Consider the following 10106-nt stretch of genomic DNA (forward strand, 5'->3'; position numbering starts at 1 on the left):
TACAATAAAATGAGATTGTGTAGAAAACAGTCACAAAGAGAGAACAACACAATTTTGGAGGAGAATCAAAATGATGAGAAAAATCTTTTTTTTTTTCCCCCTAAGAGAATTCATATGCATGTATAAAGACATGAGGGTTCCCCAGGTGGCTCAGTGGTAAAGAATCTGCTTGCCAGTGCAGGAGATGCAAGCTCCATCCCTGCGTTGGGAAGATCCCCTGAAGAAAGGAATGGCAACCCACTCCAGTATTCTTGCCTGGGAAATCCCATGGACAGAGGAGCCTGGCAGGCTATAGTCCATAGGGTTGCAAGAGAGTCAGACAAGACTTAACGACAGAACAAAGACAATATGGATGTGTAGAATCCCATTGTATATATGTTAAAAAAAAAAGATGAAAGTATATCCAAGAGCATTCTTATTATTTTGAATATTAAACCTAAATCAAAGCATTTTGTATTTACAGTTAATGTGAGGATTGCTATTAGCCTATATGTATTTAAATTCTACCTACAATTTTCCTAATTGTGCTCATTTTATTTGGAACAAATACACCATGCTAGCATATCAAATGATAAGTTATCTCATAGGAATCAGTTCCTAATTTAAGATTACTGGATATTTTAAAGACCTAAGTATGTCCCCTATTTGGCCCTTTAATACATGCTTGCTGCCTTAATTTGTTTCCCTTAAAAATCTGGTGAGGGCTGAAAAGAAAAACGAAAAGTACATGTACTCTTCACTGAGGCAGAAAGAGCCCTAATCATAAAATTTCCGACCAGAACAGGGTCACCTACACTTAAATTTTCTGTAAACAAATAAGTGCTGAGACAGCAGATCAACTTCCTCAGTGCATTTTTCCCCTTGTAAAATCAGTTTGAGATAAATGGCAAAATAAATAAATGTCAAATAACAATTCCCATGACTAGTATTTTGAAATGAATTTAATGATGATTATGAAGACAAAGCTGTGATAGGCCTCTGCATAGAAGGCTTAAAGAGAACAATCTGAAACGATTTTAACTCGGAACCATTTTAACAAATGAATGTATTTCCTAAATTGCCACATCAACCAACCCTGCTATCTAATTATGGCCAGCAAAAAGGGCTACATGTTAACTATTCCAAAACCTAAGCCATTATTTTTGGTTGACATTCAGTTAATAAACCTGAAAAGCATTTTGCTCATTGAATAGTCAAGGTTTCTGCTTTACAACTGATAGGGAATATAACAGGAAGTTGCATTGTTCTAAGTCACACATTCTCTAAAGACTTTACTCAGACTCTGTGGTCTTGATGGTCATCAATGCTTCCACCATCTTCTAGGATAAAATGATCACAGTTGCTTCTTAGAATAGAAATTTAAGAGCCCTCTGCCCATCATTTCAAAATTATTAAGAAAAGTATCAGTGAAAAGTCCATTTTATGTCCAAAAGGGTGAAATGACCTAGGAGCAGATGATTCTGTAGCCCCACCTGGGTCGTTTTGAAAGCTTATGCCTATGTGCTAATCAGCATATAGCAAGGCAGCACCCTTGAACTTGTCAGGGAAAGCAATCTGGAATTCACTGATTAGCAAAAGGAATTTAGAGAAACAGTATGTAGAAGTATTTATGGAAAATAAGAAATATACTTTCAAGGTTCTAAAATTTATTTTGCTATTAAGCTTGTTCTTTGGAAAGTTGTAAACCTAAAAACTTTAAATCAGTTTCCTAATACCCTTGTGTTTGTTGATCCTCTGTCCACTTATTTTGAAGGGATCTTTTAAAGTTATTGCAAAATGTGGAGTGCATTTGCCATCTACTATATATCATGCAATCAACTCTATTTAACAGTCCTGGGGGAAATTTCTCTTTGCCTGGAGGATACAGTGTTCTTTTACCTAACCAACACTAACTGTATTTCCCTTTTTCACACTTGCCACCAAAATCCTCAGAGCCATATTTATGATCCATTTTTAGAAAAGGCATCACAGCTCTTCTCTACTTTAATCTTACTGCAGGCATCAACTCTTTCTCTTAACCTTTGTCTGAATTCCTCCACCTCATCTTAATATATTCATCTGGTTATTTTGTAACCTGGGAGGCTGGATTGCAATTTTGAACACCAAAATAATAAAATTTAGTTCATAAGATTTTCCTTTTACCATATCACTTTTTGGAGACTATATGGATTAAACAAAGAATCACACACACACACAAAACCCTTTAGAAGGTCCAGGGTTCTTTTTTTTTCTAAAATAGTTTAATGTGTTTCTCAATCAGTAATTAGACTTTCTTATAGATTCATAAGAATACAAAGATAGCCCATTAATTCAGGCAAAGAAACAACAGTTTTTGTACAATTAAACCCATAAAAAGTGAGACATTCAAAAAAAGTAAGTTTATGGTTCTATTTTTATATTTCATGTAGTGCCAAGCATATTATGGCAAATAATTGCTTAACAGATTATTCACTTTTGGGCAGCATAGACACCCTTCCTTTGCGACTGGTTAGGAGACATCTCCTATGAAATATTCCAATCTCTCACATTTATGATGTCCCCAAACTAATCTTATTATCTTCTGCATCTCTTTTCCAGCTGCTCTCCTATATTATTACAATCTAAATATGGAAACACAAAGAAACATTTAACCTTTACCTCTCATTACCCCACAGAGCCAAACAGTTCTATACAGTGATTCTGAGACTCCAAAGTCACCCCTCTTGTCTTTTCTATATATTTTTTTAAATCAAGTGATCCATCACCAGGATAGTTTGAGAAGCCATGCTTTAAATATTTATTTATTTACTTTTGGCTGTGTCAGATCTTAGTTGCAACATATGCCTGGCTTCTCTCTAGTTGAGAGGCTCAGGCTCAGTGGTTGCAGCTTATGGACATAGTTGCTCCCCAGTATGTAGGATCTTAGTTCCATATCCAGAGATGGAACCCTTGTCCTATGCATTGCAAGATAGATTCTCAACCATTGGATCACCAGAGAAGCGTCCTCTTTTCTATTTTTAATATCACTACTCTACTCTGGGCCATCCCTACATTTGCTTCGTTGTTTTAACAATTTATTATTTTTTATTTTGGTTAAGGTAAAGAGAGAATCCCTCTTAAAAGAGATCAAATGACAGGGAGTAGATAGCCACTTAAAGTTACAGAAAGATATTATGGATACTGAAGAAAAGGGAACCCAGACCTTGTTACAAACCTAGATTCTTGAACTCTTTAACCAATATAAATTGATAAGAGGCCAGACAAAAATTCAGGCATAAGGGAGCAAAAACAAATAACAGGTTCCCTTGCTTGCTGCCCTAAGAGGGCAAGCTGGTCCCTTAGATGGGATGGGGTGGATTGGTGGATTGGGCTGGAGAAGTGGCTTAGGCCTTCTGCCCACCCCCTCCATGGTGCAGTATACTGGGATCGTGGGCAGCACCCTGCTTTTCCTTCTCGCACCTCAGAAATGGCAGTTGGGTTTGGGCCCTTTTGTATGTTATTGTTGATAATTTGCCCCAGTTGGGCATGCATGTGGTTATTTTTAGTCCCTTATATTTTCTTTGTATGCTCTTGCCTGAGGAGACATTTTTCCAGGTACAAGCACTGCAGTAAAGGGTCCAAGGTCCCAGCCTGTCTCAGGCTCACTGTAGGCAGCACCTGGTAACAAGGAACACCACTGTTTCCTTTAGGTTTTCCCTTTCTTGTCTCTCTCTCAATTGGTGCCCACAAATTATTTTCATTTCACTGTGCATAAGGCTTTACAATGCTTTGCCCTAGCCTTGACAGTCTGACTTTTCAGCAAATCATAAAAATTCTCTCAAAGTCTTTTAGTTAAAATTCCTGAGACAAGAAATTTAAATGAATTAACTCAAATATCCCAAGTTCCTGTTCAGCATATACCTACCCCCTAAAAGTGACAGATTCAGAGTACACCCATTTTTATTCATGGGTGTGTAGACCCCAGCTGACTTTGAGTGAACACGAGGTTACGTGAAAAGGAATGCAGAGAGTAGGGAATGACAGACAATTCTAATAGCTTTATCACATCTATCAATGTTATATGCACAATGATAATTAACTCCATGTTTATTACTCTGTAGTTTAATTTAGAACCTGCTAAACACAGTTTTGAGCAAAAATATTCCCTTGTTTTGATTTGTTTAATTCACTTGGTTTCCCTTATAAATACTCTATCCATCAGCTTTGATGTAATCATAAACTGTCCCCAAATTCCAGTGGCTTAGGTATGTATTTCTTGTGCATTTCACACATGATGGTTGTCTCGTTCTCAGTGGGTCTTCCAATATCAGACACATGCTGAGGAAGCACCACCATTTGTGACATAATAATCTTATGGCAGAGAAAAAAAGCAAGAGAGCTGGCAGAGATGTGTGAAAGCTCTTAAAGCTTCTGCCTAGATGTGCTGCGTGTTATTCCTGCTCACATTACATTGGACATAGATCCAGCATTGATGTTGAACAGATGTGCAACCCCCTTCCTCCATTGACAGGGTACAGCCCATCAGCTAGTGGTCAATAAACATGTATCATCCCTTTACAGGACAGGGTGGGAACAAGAAATTGAGCACAATAACGCAACTTACCACAAACTACTATAGTGGTTCCAAATGTACACTAATAGAATTAAACTCTTTGTTCCAATAGTTTTTGAAATATTGCATTGATCCCTGAAGTTCCTTGGACATATAGTGATGTCAAGAGAAATTAAGGGGCATGTGGTTCTTGATGCCACTCCCTCCCCCACCGACCATAGTAGTTCTAGTTTTACCTGTGCTATCTGTGAGAGACCTGTGTAAGATTTACTTTGGGGGGAAATAATAGCTCTTTTTAATTTCAAAAAATATTTAAAATCATTTTCTTTGCTTGACCATCAATATTTTCTTTCATAAAATGCCAGTGTAGTTTTCAAAATTTGTCTTCTCTATCCCCTCCCATTTACTTTACACTTCCACCTAACCTAACTCATCATAATTTTTATATGGCACCATTTTTTTCTTCCTTGACTTTCTTCTATATAAACTATACCCCCTTTTAATGTAACTCTTTTATTCCACCATTAATGCTTAGCAAACCTATATATCTTAGTTTGTTAAGACTACCATTACAGCTTTCCTGCTGGCTCAGTGGTAAAGAATCCACCTGCCAATGTAGGAAACCTGAGTTTGATCCCTGAGTCAGGAAGATCCCCTGAAGAAGGAAATGGCAATCCACTCCAGTATTCTTGCCTGGGAAATCCCATGGACAGAGAAGCCTGGTGGGCTACAGTCCTTGAGGTCACAAAATAATCAGACATAACTTAGGAACTCAACAACAACCACCATTACAAAGTACCACAGATCAGAGTACTTAAACAATAGAAATGTATTGTCTCATAATCCTGAGATTAGATTTGAGATCAAGGTGTTGACAGGATTGATATCTTCTAAGGCCTCTCTCCTTTTCTTGTAGATGGCCTTCTTTTTCTTTATCCAGTATCTTGATGTGGTCTTCCCTCTCTGTCCGTGCTCAGTTGTGCCCAACTCTTCGCGACTGCATGGACTATAGCCCGCCAGGCTCCTCTGCCCATGGATTTTTCCAGGCAAGAATACTGGAACAGGTTGCCATTTCCTCCTTCAGGTGATCTTCCTGAGCAGGGATTGAACCCGCATCTCCTACATCGGCAGGTGAATTCTTTACCACTACGCTACCCACTGTGAGTATCTGTGTCCTAAGAGTCTCTTCTTATGTGGACACCAGTCATATTGGATTAGGGCTTGTGCACATGATCTCACATCGCATTTCACATTGCACTCATTTCATATGCTAGCAAAGTAACGTTCAAAATCATTCAAGCTAGGCCTGAATAGTACATAAACCGAGAACTCCCAAATGTACAGGAAGGATTTAGAAAAGGCAGAGGAACTAGAGATCAAATTGCCAATATTCTTTAGATCATAAAAAAAGCAAGGGAATTAAAAAAAAATCTGCTCAGCTTTATTGACTATGCCATAGCCTTTGACTGTGTGGGTCACAACAAACTGTGGAAGAGATAGGAATATCAGACCACCTTACCTGTTGCCTGAGAAACCTGTATGCAGGAAAAGAAGCAACAGTTAGATCCGGGCATGGAACAGTAGACTAGATCAAAATTCGAAAAGGAGTATGTCAAGGGTGTGTATTGTCACCCTGCATATTTAACTTATGTACAAAATTCTGGGCTGGAATCAAAATTCACAGGCTGGAATCAAAATTGCCTGTAGAAATATCAATAACCTCAAGATATCCGCATATCTGCACGTACCACCCTAACGGCTGAAAGTGAAGAGGAACTAATGAGCCTCTTGATAATGGTGGAAGAACACAGTGAAAAAACTGGTTTAAAACTCAACATTCATAAAACAAAGATCATGGCATCCTATCCCATCACTTCATGGCAAATAGATGGAAAAATGTGGAAACAGTGACAGATTTTATTATCGTGGACTTCAAAATCATTGCAGGTGGTGACTTCAGCCATGAAAGTAAAAGACACTTGCTCCTTGGAAGAAAAGCTATGACAAACCTAGACAGCATATTAAAAAGCAAAGGCATCATTTTACTAACAAAGGTCCATGTATCACTGATCCTGTTCCTGATGCCAGTTGTCTTGTTGTATCCGCTTGTGCTCACTGTTCTCTGAACCCAGGGTAGACAATGCGCAAGCAAGGAAGCTGGAAAAATACTTGAGGAGCCATAGGAACTGAAGACAAGTTTAGTCTTTCCTGGCTGGTGCAGCAGCCATAGCAGCAGACTTGCTATATTGTTTCCTCCTGTGGTTGATCCAACAGACACAGCCGAGATGCAGCAGTAATGCTGCCGCTTTTCAGGTGGAGTTCACATAGCCCCACAGCACAGAGTAGCTGGTGACCAAGCAAGTTCCTTGTGATGCGCATGTGCAGTTCTGTAAATGATCTGTCATTATTTACATAGTCATTATTTACAAAATGTGGGGGGAAAGAGCCTGAACAGGCCATCATCTTGGCTAATTTGCTGTCTCCCCACATTCTCTATAGTGCTTCGCTGATAGCTCAGTTGGTAAAGAATTCACCTGCAATGCAGGGGACCCTGGTTAATTTCTGCATTAGGAAGATCTCCTAGAGCAGGGAAAGGCTATCCACTCCAGTATTCTGGCCTAGAGAATTCCATGGACTATATAGCCCACAGCGTCACAAAGAGTCGGACATGACTGAGTAACTTTCACTTCACTTCACAGCCGCTATAGCCAAAGCTATGGTTTTTCCAGTAGTCATGTATGGATGTAAGAGTTGGACCATACAGAAGGCCAAGTGCCAAAGAACTGATGCTTTCAAATTGTGCTGGAGAAGACTCTAGAGTCCCTTGGATTGCAACGAGATCAAACCAGTCAATCCTAAAGAAATTCAAGCCTAAATATTCATTGGAAGGATTGATGTTAAAGCAGAAACTCAAATACTCTTGCCACCTGAAGTGAAGAACTGACTCTGGAAAAGACCCTGATGCTGGGAAAGATTAAAGGCAGGAGGAGAAGGGAGTGACAGAGGATGAGGTGGTTGGATGGCATCACTGACTCAATGAACCCAAGTTTGAGCAAACTTCAGGGGATAGTGAAGGAGAGGGAAGCCTGGTGTGCTGCAGTCCATGGGGTTGCAAAGAGCTGAGCACGATTCAGTGACTGAAAAACAACAACACATGACCTTATTGTACTTTATCTCCTTAAAGATCCTGTCTCCAAATGTCATTATGTTCTTTTCAAAATTAAACAAAATATTGCGAAATAATTGGCATGTAGCATTGTGCAAGTTCCCTGGTAGCTCAGACCATAAAGAATTTGCCTGCAATATACATAATATAAAATTTAATCAATTTTTAAGTGTATAACTTGGGGCTTCCCAGGTCACACTGCTGGTAAAGAACCTGCCTGCCAATGCAGGTAGATGTAAGGGATGCGAGTTCAATCCCTGGGTTGGGAAGATCCCCTGGAGTAGGAAATGTCAACCCACTCCAATATTCTTGCCTGGAAAATTCCATGGACAGAGGAGCCTGGCAGGCTACAGTCTACCGGGGTTGCAAAGAGTTAGACACTACTGAATGACTAACATACATTGTGTAAGTTAAAGGTGTAGAATGTATTGATTTAATGCATTTATATACAGCAGTATGATTCCATTATAACATAGCCAACAGCTCTATCACTTCACATACTTTTCATATCTTTTCTTGTGAAGAGAACAAGATCTTATCTCTTAGCAACTTTGAAGTTTATAAAGCAGTGTTGTTGACCATAAGCAATATGCTGTGTGTTAAATCGTTAGCATTTATTTATCTACTTGTTACAAATACTGTCACATTTTGTGACACTGTGAGTAGAGCTTCAACATGTAAATTGTGGGGGAGAAAAAATTTAGCCATAACTCTGTCCTTCAATTTTGATGTAAGTACTAGCTCAACTCTTTTTGAAAATACTAATTCAAATCTTGTTGAATTTTGTAAATGTAATAGATTCATCCTAAGTCCATTGCATAAAAGGGAAGAAAGATAGATATGTTTTTAATACCTTTTGATAACTAATCTATTTGCCTCAAACAGGTAATCTTCATCACATAAGATTTCACTTTGTGATTGGGCTCCTATCTGTCTTTTAGCTCAATGACCATGCTACTGAAGAGGCCTTTTCTGGCCACAGCTAAGATACTTACCTAATTGCTCTATCACATTTCATTTCGCTTATAATAATGTTCCCTTTTATTTCTTGCTTTACTTGCTTATTGTACTTCTTCATCCCTCTATTTTAAATGCCAGCCAGTCAAAGGACTTGTGTGCTTCATACTACCTACCATAGAGTCAGCTGTTCCAAGCCAGTTCTTGGCACATGGTAGGGATTTAATGACTCTTCTCTTGAGCAAATAAATGGAGGGCAAATAGCATTAGATATCAAAAAGTGAGACAGTAGGCAAATAAGCAAAAATTGAGCTGTCAAAGGCTTCCCTGGTGACTCAGTGGAAAAGAATCCGCCTGCAACACAGAAGACAGAGTTGATGAGGAGGGTCAATCCCTGAGTCAGGAAGATCACCTGGCAAAGGAAATGGCACCCACTTCAGTATTCTTTCCAAGAAAATCCTATGGACAGAGGAGCCTGGCGGGCTTTAGTCCATAGGATTGCAAAGAGTCAGATACTGAGCAATGAACACACACACACACAAGCTATTAATATCAAAGGAGCAATTCAACAGTGGCAGTAATTCAGTAATTCACAATAGATTCTAATTATCAATATCATATCAAATAATATTTGGGGAAACAATATCCTTTTTTCAAATGGTCATTGAACAATCACTAAGCTAGCAAAGAGCTGATTATAATTTAAATAAGATAATAAGGAATGAGACACCATATTGTTGAAAAATATTTTCACATCCATGAGAAAAAAATAACAGAAATACTATTCACTTTACATATGCAACTTCAATTAATTATTAAAATTTTTCTCTATTTCTTTAAAATATATATTCACCATCTAAAAATGTTTCTTGAATATAATGACAACATATACATTTTGACAATTTACAATGACAAAAAATACCTAATATTTTATCATTAGGTGCACTTATCTAAATATATCCCTGCCTCTATGTGTACCTACAGATGTCATTATAAATATCATTAAAGTAATACAGTGTCCATTCTGTGTGTTTAACAAATAGGTGTATCACAGTAAAGTTTTGGAAAGAAAACCCATGTCTTTAATTCTATATCCTTTTCATGAATCTAGCTCATTGATGCAAAATATTAAACCACTGAACAAGAAAATAGATTCTATGCAAGAAGTAGTTTCTCTGGAGGTAGGAAATTCATAGTACTGAAGACTAGATCGTCTGAGGATAAATTCAAAATAACCACTGAAGAAATGGCATGAAGATGTAATTCTTTCCCAAGGGAAATTGTAAAGAATAGCAAATGATTTAATGCTAATCAAAAAGCTAATGAGAGTTAACTGTAGAATAAAAATTTCTAAAAGCTTATTGTATGTATAATCTTTTGGCTGTTTTCCTTTATCAAAATAGCTGCTGAAATTGTAAGGTGATTTGTATATATCTTTATATTCTGCTTAAA

The sequence above is a fragment of the Budorcas taxicolor genome, chromosome 2 (genome assembly GCF_023091745.1).
Source record: "Budorcas taxicolor isolate Tak-1 chromosome 2, Takin1.1, whole genome shotgun sequence".
Taxonomy (NCBI): Eukaryota; Metazoa; Chordata; class Mammalia; order Artiodactyla; family Bovidae; genus Budorcas; species Budorcas taxicolor.